General features: G+C 43.7%; 1 protein-coding gene across 1 annotated transcript in view; it reads right to left on the reverse strand.

Moving 5' to 3' along the window:
* Positions 1 to 13,917, reverse strand: part of nexmifb (neurite extension and migration factor b) — a 47,518-nt gene extending 33,601 nt beyond the window's left edge. The window contains exon 1 of the mRNA XM_079480631.1: positions 13,541 to 13,917. The gene's annotated coding sequence lies outside the window, so the exon portion shown is untranslated. The remainder of the gene's footprint in view (positions 1 to 13,540) is intronic.
* Between the last annotated feature and the right edge of the window lie 692 nt (positions 13,918 to 14,609).

Genomic DNA, 14,609 nt, shown 5'->3' on the forward strand with positions numbered 1-14,609 from the left:
AGTCATTTGGTTCCATGAATGGGTATTTGGTTTCTAAATTCCTTTTGTGTTTACATGCACATCAATAATGCCATTATTTCACTCTCTCTCTCACACACTCTCTCTCACACACTCTCTCACACACTCTCTCTCACACACTCACTCACACACTCTCTCTCACACACACTCTCTCACACTCTCGCACACACTCTCTCACACACTCTCTCTCACACTCTCTCTCACACACTCTCTCACACACTCTCACACACACTCTCACACACACTCTCTCACACACACTCTCTCACACACACTCTCTCACACTCTCGCACACACTCTCTCACACACACTCTCTCACACTCTCGCACACACTCTCTTACACACTCTCTCTCACACACTCTCGCACACACTCTCTCTCACACACTCTCTCACACACTCTCACACACACTCTCACACACACTCTCTCACACACACTCTCTCACACACTCTCTCTCACACTCTCTCTCACACTCTCTCTCTCACTCACACACTCTCTCACACACTCTCTCACACACTCTCTCTCACACTCTCGCACACACTCTCGCACACACTCTCGCACACACTCTCACTCACACACTCTCACTCACACACTCTCTCACACACTCTCTCTCACACTCTCTCTCACACTCTCTCTCTCACACTCTCTCTCTCACACTCTCTCTCTCACACTCTCTCTCTCACACACTCTCTCTCACACTCTCTCTCTCACACTCTCTCTCTCACACACTCTCTCTCACACACTCTCTCTCACACACTCACACACTCTCTCTCACTCTCTCTCTCACACACTCTCTCTCACACACTCTCTCTCTCACACACTCTCTCTCACACACTCACACACTCTCTCTCACACTCTCTCTCTCACACACTCACACTCTCTCTCTCTCACACTCTCTCAAAAAAATCGAATGCTTGTTGAATGTCAAACTCATCGTTGTGTTGTTTAAGGGTTAAATTATAAATAATGAGCCAGACAAAGCACCCGTGACAACCGTAATGAGTGTTCTCACATTCTTCATCTCGCCACTAATTTGAGAAATTTCCAGCACAAAGACATAATTAGATCAACTAATTAGACGCGGTCCTCACCACACGGAGATCCTCCACAGTTCACCTTCTCCGCCTACCTGACGTCTCCTGAAATAGACCATATATGTTTATTCTGCTTGGCAAGCATCGCGTCGTGAGCACAAAAGCGTGCGAGAAACCGCCGCATTGTGCCGAGGTGGCGTGTAGGACCAACGTGCTTTACAAAAGTAGCAGCGGTGATTCTTACGTTTTCCGACAAGAACCTCTACGGGAGCATTACATGAGAGTCAATAGCACAGAGACGATACGTATGGATATTCCCGTCTCTGGAGAGTTCATTATTTATGGCAAATTGCCTCTAGAACAGCTTTGAATGTGTGCCACAGAAGGAAGCAAGGAGCTGAAACGAAGAGAGGCCGGGGAAAGTGAGAAAGTGAGATAGGCCGGAAAGGATGAGATGTAATTGATTTTAAATGTGATGGGGTCTCCAGAGAAACACGGCTCTTTAAAAAGGACAATTAAGATTCAGGCAGCATTAAATACTCTCCTAAAAGAGACATTAACACCGGAAAATGTGATGATTCGTGCTGGAAAAGAGAGAAGTTGAACATTTCTTATTTGGAGAGAAATGTTTTTCAATTACAGCAGGTAACCTTGCTTTACACATTAAACAGCTCTTTTCTACACTGTAAAACTTTGATAGATTTGTTTGAGTTGGACGTAAGGACATTTGCTACAGCGATGTGGCTGAATGATCCGTTAGTTTAACAATGGCAGACTGTAGACACACTTGATCTTTAACATCACATTCATGGTAACATCTTGAAATCTGGTCCTGGAGAGCCAAACATCTAGTCTGACTGCAAAACCTTTCTTTCTCTTTACAACAACACAGTTCCACTTATATAAAGCACTATCCAAAACAATGCGATGGTGGTGACAAACAAGACATGGAATGAGTCTGTGCATGAGGTAAAGCTCCAGGGACAGAGAATGTCTCAAAACATCAGCCGTACCTCTTCAACAACACTGGTCCAGAAGAACCTCTTCAACACGACACAAACCAACAAAACATTTATAACTGAATTCAAATGTTAAAGAAATATCTTGAAAAAATAAATGAAATAAAAATGAAACCGGAAGTGTTTACAGCTTGCAAAGTGGTCTATAGTTAGATTTGACTAATCTGAGAACCCTTAAAGCGGAGGTAACACACGGTTTCTGCAAATCTCATGTTAATCTTGAGTACTTATAGAGTAGTGTGTCACATTTATAGTACGTGCTCCTGAAGGCATGCACTAGCACACAAAACATCATCGCATTATCCCTGCATAACTGTTGATTCACTAGAAGTTCATGAGAGTTCCACTTTCACGGCTGCGGTTCATGTCCGGCATCTTTTGGCTTGGGACCGCCACTCCGTCCTTCAGTTTCGAACAATCTGCATATCCAGCGTTATATCCAGCAATATATAACATTCATCACCCAAATGCAGTGAACATACAAACACACTTGTACAGCTGAACGAAGCACATTGATGGGTGCGCTCGTCCTCTTGCTCTCCTATTGGTTTATGTAGGGATGGACATTTTTCAATAATTTCAAATTCGAATATTTGATCTCATAATAATTATTATTGGAATATTGGTTTATTTAAATGAAGTTAAAATTGATGTAATTTATATTTTTATTGAGTCACAATTTCCCATCAAGCTTATAATTCTCATAAAATATTTATAACGCATTCATTTTATATCCAGTATATAGAAAACAGACAGGACAAGACAAAACGTATATTGACGGTCTGTGATATATAGTTATCTTATGTCACATGTTCTTGATAAGAAAAACAATCACATAGGTCTATTTCACCCAGATCTGACAAGTTACTTGAAGCGATGACCCCTTTGAACTTCTTTGAAGGAAAATTCAGGCTTTTAGGTTTGGAAATATATTAATTGCAGTGAAATGTACATTTTCATGTTTCAATTTGTGCAAATTAGCATTACTTAATATATTTTTATCAAATGAATATGAATTTACTAAGAAAAACCACTCCGAACAAGTAATGTTCATAAATAAATGATTGTTAATCATTTAATATTACGTTAGGATTGTTATACCTAATTCTGTGGCTTACCAGATTTGAAACATTTTAATATGACGATGTGAACCGAGCTAAATGCGATACGGGCATCCGATGTGTAATCTTAAAATATTGAAACTATTTTGCGATCTGAGTGAACAAAGGATATATTACTTTTTATAATTTCTGATTATATAATTGTGGTGAGGAAGGCGGGACCGGTGATAGTTCCGCATATCTTACGGAGGAGATCGGGAGTTTAAGAGGACGAGCGGCAGGACTGTTGGCGAGAGAGCACCGGGCCCAGACATATGTTTAGTTTGTGGTTATGTTTTATGGCCGGCAGTCTACAGTGAGGTGGCTGCCGGGTTTTTACTTCCATGTTTATTGTTTGTTTATTTTTGATTAGTTTGTTAAAATGTTCGCCGGTTCCCGCCTCCATCCCTCCCTTCTATTGAACCTCATTACACGCACACAATTTTAGCCGTAATTGTAAGCACACCAGACTGATGGACGATGCCATACGGGAATGGCAGGTAACACGAAGTTTAATGGGGTAAAATAAGTGCAGAACAAACAGGTAACATCCACGGGTAGAAAGGTCGGTATTAGAAAACATGCGTAGGATATGAACAGCGTCGCCGCTCCCACCAGGCGCATCATGCGCTGTGCGTAGGGCACCAAGTGCTGAGGGGGCACCAAAAATAGCCTAATAAAAAAATTCTTTTTTTAATCAAATATTATTTCATTAGGCTATAGAAAAATTATCAGGCAGGCACATTTTAGCCATGTATATGTAAAAAAAAAACAGCCGAACAATCCCATATCACCCCCCCACACCACACCACCACCCGCCCATGTACGGTCCGCGCGGCATCGCCGGTTGATCGCACGTGCGCCTGACGCAGTTTGACAGACTGTAGACTTATTTGGAAATGGCCCCGAAAAGACAGCAGGAGTCAGGATCAGAAAAAAGAAAGAAGAAACTGTGAGATGATGCCCGTGAATCCCGGAAATGTGCAACTGCTGCTACTATTCGAAAAGTGCCTCAAACTTGCTGACGTATGTTAGCAAACTATGTTGCTATAACTTTAATTTAATGACATCATAATGGAATTATGCTTAGGGCACCAACATGGCTAGCAGCGGCACTAGATATGAACAGACAACCAACAACTTGACAACTAGACCTGACAAAGACTACAACAAAACACAAGGGTAATATAGTGTCCAGGGAATGAGGATCAGGTGCGGGTGCATTCATGTGAATGGGTGCAAAGGATTATGGGGAGTGTAGTCAGTGCTGATGTGGGGGGCGTGGCTGACAGTGGTGGAGTTATTACAGTAATGAAGTGAACCCAACACAATCTTTTCACCCAATATAAGTTGTTTACTGATAAACAAACAGTTCTGAAGCACCATTGACTGTCATAGTAGGAAAAATGTAAATGGTGGTCAAAAGTGCCCCAGAACTGTTGGTTACTAACATTATTCCTAAATATCTCTCTTTGTGTTCAACCCAACAAAGAATTGTAAACATGTTTAGAACAACTAGACTGAGAGTCTTCTTTTTTTGGTTAGAGTGTCCCTTTAAATCCGCACAGTGAAATGACTGAGAGTGTCTTAACTGACTGTGATTATGTTTTTCCTGCAGGACTGTGTTCATGCAAGCTCAAGTATTAATCCTATAACACACATCACATGATTACTGTCCATTATCAGTCACATGAATAAAGCTGTTCATGTCAACTGTATCTGATCTCAGATTCCAGTCGGACACTTTGGAGATCAAATGAAAGTTTACTCTTTTAGGTGTTTCTCTGGACTCTGTAAGTGCCGTGTTAACGTAAATGTGTTTTTTTGCACGGCGTGTGTGCAGGGATTATCTGCTTTGCATTAAAGGTGTGTGTAATATAAGCGAGTGTCGTAGTGTTTTGTTTATGTTCATTAATGAACTCATCATGAATTCAGGCAAACGCTGCTGAATTGCCACTAATTTAAGTGAAAGTACATCGAGACGTGTGCAAGACCGCATCTTCTGCCGCCTCGAAAACCCCGGTGAGACCGGTACTACCGGTGTTTTAACATGTCGATGAATCGGTCCGTCACCGCACATCCCTACTGTCATGACAACATATGCAATATATTCATGTTAATGTGTGGGGGTCACATGGATGCAATCATAACGATGAATAAATACAGAACATCATGTTGTTGTGAGTCATTCATGTAAAAGCAATGAAGAAATTAAACACAAAGGTGTTGAACGGTTGAAAAATGAATGAAGAGTTGTTCTTTCTCTCAGAATAGCCTTTGTTTGGATCATGTGCTCTGTTTGAAATGTGTCTCGGGTCCAGCGAGGTGCAGAAATAAAGCCATGACGGATCCCAGCATGCACTGCATGATGACAGCTGCATCTGCCAGCTGGACCCCAGACTTCAGGCCACTAACAAGTGTCCATGAGGGATGACGAGAGACAGAGAAAGTTCAGATCAACAGCACATAGGGTCCAAACTTCAAGCTCACCGAGCGACAAGCAGAATCTATAAACCCCATTCCCATAATAATAATGATGTGACTGATGTGTGTGTGAATCCCATCAAACCACACATCCATCACATCACATGCATGCGAAGACACAATGAGGGTTAAAGTAATGCACATGTGAATTCAGCCTCATTTATTTCAAATATCAAATTTCAGTGAGTATTTCAAGCAAACATAATAATACAATTATTATTTTGATAAAAAATATATATTTCCCAACCATTATTTGGTAAAAAACTGCCACCGTCACAGCCCTAATTATGATCTGTGATGTACAGCTGACCTGTAGCTCATGGTCAACATCATCCGTCCACTTAAATCTCAATCAACCCAACATTTCATTTTTAATAGATAACATATCTTTATCCAAACCATTCCCGGGTCTGGAGGGGAGAAACATATCCAGCTGACAAGTAAAATACTTAAATGTGAAAAACTTCTTATTTGTATGATCCATTCAATAAAGATGTGACAATTTTATCACAGAAAATGTCAATATTATGCCTGCAATGAACTATGACTATATATCTCGCCCAAACAGAATATATGAAGCCCCCCGGTCGAGTGAGCCTCATACCAGCTTGATCTAAGCCATTTGTTCATACAGATATTCAGTTAAACAACGACTCTGAAGAGACAGACCATGTTTGTTTCTTAAGCATCTTGACAAGTGAACAAAGCGTGTGTCATTCTGCGTGAGCTGAAGGAGTTAAACTGATATTGGCTTCATCTTTGTTCTTCAGCCCTGAACCCCTGAAGTCTTTTGAAGCACAAATCATTCTAGTAAAAAGTCAAAGGACTTCAAAACACGACACTGCTGCTAACCTCTGCCAGACTTACACACTTTATAAGCTTATTATCTGACAACTAAACCACATTAATAACAGCCTAAACACATTTCTCTATTCTTTCACATTATAATGCCAGGGCCTTAAAAAATCCTTTATTGATTCAAGCTGTTTACGAGAAATACAATCATAAAAGTTTGTAATCATGACATGGGGGAATCAGAACACACTATTAAAACGCCATTACATAACCAACACAATTCTTTCTATGAAGCCTGTATATATATATATATATATCTATATATATATCTCATATACAGTGTCTTTATATGTTCTCATGAACAACAGTGACAACAGTTTGTCAAACATATAATAATAAGTATACACTCTTATATATACCTAGAACAGCGCTTCGATGACTGTTATATAACAACGAAACAAGCACAGTCATGTTATCTAATGAAAGTATTTATGCGTCCCAATTAACCTACGTAAATAATATGGATTGTTTTTGTAACGTAAATACATTTTAGTGTGTAGCAAAACCATATGCACACACTGGGACATACGATAACAGAGAGCGGAAGAGGCCGTTGAATACAGCTCTTCTATCCACTCAAGTATTTCTTTATTCATTGCTTCATATGTAGTGTTAACTATATAGTTATATTTATTCATTTAGTAACGCATCAGTTATTTAATCTTATTAATGCAGTGGAGCGTCACTAAACTCCGCCCTCTGGGGGTGAATTGTGGGTAATATCAGCCGTTAGTGTGCATCTGCACTTCCAATTTCTAGCGTAAGCAGAAGACCATTCTTTGAAATCCTCTTTTAAACACACTACGGTTTGGGACATAGAAGTGTTCACAGCAGAGCTAAACCCGTCATATGTGGAACAGAGCGTTTGTTTGGTGGCTGTGATGCAGCTGCAGTCCTCGGCATGTGAATCAGCGACACGCTGTTGACAGCTCTCCACACGGCTGGAATATGATTTTATCCCAGAGCTCTTGACCGCGGCCTCTACAGCCCGGCAATTTACATACGTTAAACCACCACACCATTCACAATAAAAAAAAACAAAGAGATGCTTTAACCTAACAGAGCTGCGTCACAACACCCAATCATCATCGCATCAGACATCAACCTGTGTGTGTGTGTGTGTGTGTGTGTGTGTGTGTGTGTTGGTACAGTACAGATTTAACATGTGCGCGTCATTTGAAATTTAAAATGTGCCGCGTGCCAAGAGCGAGCAGTAAAACACGCCGTGTGCCAGAGCGTCACATACGCAAGCCAAAAGAAACTACCAGCAGAACATCTCCACAAATCTCAGTTTTATCAATGAGAGATTCTAAACATCAAAACATGATGATGCTTTCATACAAACATTCACAGCAGAGCTCAGATGGGCTGATCAACTTCACTTCCGGCTGATGTTGTGTCAAAACCTGAATTTATCCCTCAGGCTCCAGCCATTAAAACCCAATCAAGAAGCTGTAGAATCACTCGTACATTTACACATTTGGCAGACAAATGACACAAACAAATATCACAGCACATCAGAAACTCACACATCACATTATTGACAGATCAAGTGATGGTCAACCGATACAGATATCTAGAGAACAGACTGACTGACAAAATACACCAAACTAAATATAACAGTGATGATGACAACCTCAAGACGGGCCACTAATAACAATATCAGCAACTCTCTAAGCAACTGAAGGAAATACACACATTCGTCATCAGCAAGGAAACACAATCATCATGTCATGAAAGTGTTGTTGTAGTGTAGCTAACTGGGATGTTTTTATGCACTTATGTATTTTGTTGCCTATGTTGTTATAATTGCTTCCAATGTTTCCTCATCGGTAAGTTGCTTTGGATAAAAGCATCTGCTAAATGACTAAATGTTGATGTAACATGAAGCCATTGATAGAAGTGTGAGGCACCACAGACTGAACTGAACCTCTGATCTCTAGTTAGGCAGCGCACTAAAGCCAACAGTGTCCCAAATGCTCTCTAGTTAGGCAGCGCACTAAAGCCGATAGTGTCCCAAATGTTCTCTAGTTAGGCAGCGCACTAAAGCCGCCAACAGTGTCCCAAATGCTCTCTAGTTAGGCAGCGCACTAAAGCCGATAGTGTCCCAAATGTTCTCTAGTTAGGCAGCGCACTAAAGCCGATAGTGTCCCAAATGCTCTCTAGTTAGGCAGCGCACTAAAGCCGATAGTGTCCCAAATGTTCTCTAGTTAGGCAGCGCACTAAAGCCGATAGTGTCCCAAATGCTCTCTAGTTAGGCAGCGCACTAAAGCCGCCAACAGTGTCCCAAATGCTCTCTAGTTAGGCAGCGCACTAAAGCCGATAGTGTCCCAAATGTTCTCTAGTTAGGCAGCGCACTAAAGCCGCCAACAGTGTCCCAAATGCTCTCTAGTTAGGCAGCGCACTAAAGCCGATAGTGTCCCAAATGTTCTCTAGTTAGGCAGCGCACTAAAGCCGCCAACAGTGTCCCAAATGCTCTCTAGTTAGGCAGCGCACTAAAGCCGATAGTGTCCCAAATGCTCTCTAGTTAGGCAGCGCACTAAAGCCGATAGTGTCCCAAATGCTCTCTAGTTAGGCAGCGCACTAAAGCCGATAGTGTCCCAAATGCTCTCTAGTTAGGCAGCGCACTAAAGCCAACAGTGTCCCAAATGTTCTCTAGTTAGGCAGCGCACTAAAGCCGATAGTGTCCCAAATGCTCTCTAGTTAGGCAGCGCACTAAAGCCAACAGTGTCCCAAATGCTCTCTAGTAAGGCAGCGCACTAAAGCCAACAGTGTCCCAAATGTTCTCTAGTTAGGCAGCGCACTAAAGCCAACAGTGTCCCAAATGTTCTCTAGTTAGGCAGCGCACTAAAGCCGATAGTGTCCCAAATGCTCTCTAGTTAGGCAGCGCACTAAAGCCGATAGTGTCCCAAATGCTCTCTAGTTAGGCAGCGCACTAAAGCCGCCAACAGTGTCCCAAATGTTCTCTAGTAAGGCAGCGCACTAAAGCCAACAGTGTCCCAAATGCTCTCTAGTTAGGCAGCGCACTAAAGCCGATAGTGTCCCAAATGCTCTCTAGTTAGGCAGCGCACTAAAGCCGCCAACAGTGTCCCAAATGTTCTCTAGTTAGGCAGCGCACTAAAGCCGCCAACAGTGTCCCAAATGCTCTCTAGTTAGGCAGCGCACTAAAGCCGCCAACAGTGTCCCAAATGTTCTCTAGTTAGGCAGCGCACTAAAGCCGCCAACAGTGTCCCAAATGCTCTCTAGTTAGGCAGCGCACTAAAGCCGATAGTGTCCCAAATGTTCTCTAGTTAGGCAGCGCACTAAAGCCGCCAACAGTGTCCCAAATGCTCTCTAGTTAGGCAGCGCACTAAAGCCGATAGTGTCCCAAATGCTCTCTAGTTAGGCAGCGCACTAAAGCCGATAGTGTCCCAAATGCTCTCTAGTTAGGCAGCGCACTAAAGCCGATAGTGTCCCAAATGCTCTCTAGTTAGGCAGCGCACTAAAGCCAACAGTGTCCCAAATGTTCTCTAGTTAGGCAGCGCACTAAAGCCGATAGTGTCCCAAATGCTCTCTAGTTAGGCAGCGCACTAAAGCCAACAGTGTCCCAAATGCTCTCTAGTAAGGCAGCGCACTAAAGCCAACAGTGTCCCAAATGTTCTCTAGTTAGGCAGCGCACTAAAGCCAACAGTGTCCCAAATGTTCTCTAGTTAGGCAGCGCACTAAAGCCGATAGTGTCCCAAATGCTCTCTAGTTAGGCAGCGCACTAAAGCCGATAGTGTCCCAAATGCTCTCTAGTTAGGCAGCGCACTAAAGCCGCCAACAGTGTCCCAAATGTTCTCTAGTAAGGCAGCGCACTAAAGCCGATAGTGTCCCAAATGCTCTCTAGTTAGGCAGCGCACTAAAGCCGATAGTGTCCCAAATGATCTCTAGTTAGGCAGCGCACTAAAGCCGATAGTGTCCCAAATGATCTCTAGTTAGGCAGCGCACTAAAGCCGATAGTGTCCCAAATGCTCTCTAGTTAGGCAGCGCACTAAAGCCAACAGTGTCCCAAATGTTCTCTAGTTAGGCAGCGCACTAAAGCCGCCAACATTGTCCCAAATGCTCTCTAGTTAGGCAGCGCACTAAAGCCGCCAACAGTGTCCCAAATGCTCTCTAGTTAGGCAGCGCACTAAAGCCGATAGTGTCCCAAATGTTCTCTAGTTAGGCAGCGCACTAAAGCCGATAGTGTCCCAAATGCTCTCTAGTTAGGCAGCGCACTAAAGCCGATAGTGTCCCAAATGCTCTCTAGTTAGGCAGCGCACTAAAGCCGATAGTGTCCCAAATGCTCTCTAGTTAGGCAGCGCACTAAAGCCGATAGTGTCCCAAATGCTCTCTAGTTAGGCAGCGCACTAAAGCCAACAGTGTCCCAAATGTTCTCTAGTTAGGCAGCGCACTAAAGCCGACAGTGTCCCAAATGCTCTCTAGTTAGGCAGCGCACTAAAGCCGATAGTGTCCCAAATGCTCTCTAGTTAGGCAGCGCACTAAAGCCGACAGTGTCCCAAATGTTCTCTAGTTAGGCAGCGCACTAAAGCCAACAGTGTCCCAAATGTTCTCTAGTTAGGCAGCGCACTAAAGCCGATAGTGTCCCAAATGTTCTCTAGTTAGGCAGCGCACTAAAGCCAACAGTGTCCCAAATGTTCTCTAGTTAGGCAGCGCACTAAAGCCGATAGTGTCCCAAATGCTCTCTAGTTAGGCAGCGCACTAAAGCCGACAGTGTCCCAAATGTTCTCTAGTTAGGCAGCGCACTAAAGCCAACAGTGTCCCAAATGTTCTCTAGTTAGGCAGCGCACTAAAGCCGACAGTGTCCCAAATGCTCTCTAGTTAGGCAGCGCACTAAAGCCGATAGTGTCCCAAATGCTCTCTAGTTAGGCAGCGCACTAAAGCCGATAGTGTCCCAAATGCTCTCTAGTTAGGCAGCGCACTAAAGCCAACAGTGTCCCAAATGTTCTCTAGTTAGGCAGCGCACTAAAGCCGATAGTGTCCCAAATGCTCTCTAGTTAGGCAGCGCACTAAAGCCAACAGTGTCCCAAATGTTCTCTAGTTAGGCAGCGCACTAAAGCCGATAGTGTCCCAAATGCTCTCTAGTTAGGCAGCGCACTAAAGCCGATAGTGTCCCAAATGCTCTCTAGTTAGGCAGCGCACTAAAGCCGACAGTGTCCCAAATGTTCTCTAGTTAGGCAGCGCACTAAAGCCAACAGTGTCCCAAATGTTCTCTAGTTAGGCAGCGCACTAAAGCCGACAGTGTCCCAAATGTTCTCTAGTTAGGCAGCGCACTAAAGCCAACAGTGTCCCAAATGTTCTCTAGTTAGGCAGCGCACTAAAGCCAACAGTGTCCCAAATGTTCTCTAGTTAGGCAGCGCACTAAAGCCGATAGTGTCCCAAATGCTCTCTAGTAAGGCAGCGCACTAAAGCCAACAGTGTCCCAAATGTTCTCTAGTTAGGCAGCGCACTAAAGCCGATAGTGTCCCAAATGCTCTCTAGTTAGGCAGCGCACTAAAGCCGACAGTGTCCCAAATGTTCTCTAGTTAGGCAGCGCACTAAAGCCAACAGTGTCCCAAATGTTCTCTAGTTAGGCAGCGCACTAAAGCCAACAGTGTCCCAAATGTTCTCTAGTTAGGCAGCGCACTAAAGCCAACAGTGTCCCAAATGTTCTCTAGTTAGGCAGCGCACTAAAGCCGATAGTGTCCCAAATGCTCTCTAGTAAGGCAGCGCACTAAAGCCAACAGTGTCCCAAATGTTCTCTAGTTAGGCAGCGCACTAAAGCCGATAGTGTCCCAAATGCTCTCTAGTTAGGCAGCGCACTAAAGCCGACAGTGTCCCAAATGTTCTCTAGTTAGGCAGCGCACTAAAGCCAACAGTGTCCCAAATGTTCTCTAGTTAGGCAGCGCACTAAAGCCAACAGTGTCCCAAATGTTCTCTAGTTAGGCAGCGCACTAAAGCCAACAGTGTCCCAAATGTTCTCTAGTTAGGCAGCGCACTAAAGCCGATAGTGTCCCAAATGCTCTCTAGTAAGGCAGCGCACTAAAGCCAACAGTGTCCCAAATGTTCTCTAGTTAGGCAGCGCACTAAAGCCGATAGTGTCCCAAATGCTCTCTAGTTAGGCAGCGCACTAAAGCCGACAGTGTCCCAAATGTTCTCTAGTTAGGCAGCGCACTAAAGCCAACAGTGTCCCAAATGCTCTCTAGTTAGGCAGCGCACTAAAGCCGATAGTGTCCCAAATGCTCTCTAGTTAGGCAGCGCACTAAAGCCGATAGTGTCCCAAATGCTCTCTAGTTAGGCAGCGCACTAAAGCCGACAGTGTCCCAAATGTTCTCTAGTTAGGCAGCGCACTAAAGCCAACAGTGTCCCAAATGTTCTCTAGTTAGGCAGCGCACTAAAGCCAACAGTGTCCCAAATGTTCTCTAGTTAGGCAGCGCACTAAAGCCAACAGTGTCCCAAATGTTCTCTAGTTAGGCAGCGCACTAAAGCCAACAGTGTCCCAAATGTTCTCTAGTTAGGCAGCGCACTAAAGCCAACAGTGTCCCAAATGTTCTCTAGTTAGGCAGCGCACTAAAGCCGGTAGTGTCCCAAATGCTCTCTAGTTAGGCAGCGCACTAAAGCCAACAGTGTCCCAAATGTTCTCTAGTTAGGCAGCGCACTAAAGCCAACTGTGTCCCAAATGCTCTCTAGTTAGGCAGCGCACTAAAGCCGATAGTGTCCCAAATGCTCTCTAGTTAGGCAGCGCACTAAAGCCGATAGTGTCCCAAATGCTCTCTAGTTAGGCAGCGCACTAAAGCCAACAGTGTCCCAAATGCTCTCTAGTTAGGCAGCGCACTAAAGCCGACAGTGTCCCAAATGCTCTCTAGTTAGATAGATTTTGATACCTCCAAAAATCTTTTGATATCTGATTATAATGACTGAGAGGTGTAAAGAGCGCGTGATGAAGCAACACGAGCGCACAGAAGCATCTCATCACAACAGTGCGTTATTCACGTGAACGCGTGCACGCATGACGTCGCATGTCACATAACTCACCCATCCAGTCTTCATGTGTCAATGTTCGCAGGTGATGAATAATAAAGAATAATCTCCTGTATGATCAGAGGCACTTGAGCATGTGTGCGCGCATCCCGGGCCTGCGGTGATATGAGAGATGCAGGTGGACGCGCAGCCATCAGTGAATCAGTCTCTGGTCCTCACCACCACCATCATCATCATCAGTCCGTCACGAGCGCAGGACATGCAGGTTTACACATCACATCAGCTGCTGGATGCGGCCATTGTTCACACGCTGAATGTCTCTGTGTGTTGAGAGAGAGAGAGAGAGATGATGGGCGCAGTCTCGTCAGCGCGCTCGCTCCTTCACTCTCGCACAGTGAGAGAGCGCGCCCCCGTGACGTGCGCGTGAAGGGGAGGTGCTACAGGTGAACAGGCTCTTGAGAATGTTCTGTATGATGAACATGTGTCTAGCAGTACATCACTGTCCCATAAGACCATTACACAAAGACAATTACATATCAAATACATTCATAAATAGGCTAAACATGCATTTGATGAATGAATGTTATTCTTTAGCACGATTGACCACACAGACATAGAAATAAGCAAAACAAGACATTTATATATAACATGCCTATTATTTCTATAAGGTGTATACAGTCAAGTCAGCTTTATTTATATAGCGCAGCTGTACAAGAAAACATTGACTATAAGCAAAACATATAAGATTATACAAGTCAAATATCAGACACACTATAAGTTCCTATAAGCAGTGTTAATATGTGTTATGTTTGTACTCTATCAAGAAAATAAATCCATTCAATTTGAGCCTATTTGTACTTTACTATCAAAGGAGTGTCAGTGGTGATGACATCACTCCTCTCATTGTGCTGGTGTCAGGCTGTTTCAAAGTTTGTGATGTAGTGACTCTCTTTAGCTACAATCCTCCCTACAAAGTCTGTTTATTGAGGAAACTATTTTCTATTGTGAATTTGTGATCATGTGTTCTGTGATTGTTTAAAATGTAGAAACATGTGTGTCAATCATTATTCACATGTGAACGTTCAGTCCTTTGTGAACAGACACGCTGATGAACTAAAAAGCA

Source organism: Barbatula barbatula (genome assembly GCF_947034865.1).
Source record: "Barbatula barbatula genome assembly, chromosome: 18".
In the NCBI taxonomy this organism is placed as follows: Eukaryota; Metazoa; Chordata; class Actinopteri; order Cypriniformes; family Nemacheilidae; genus Barbatula; species Barbatula barbatula.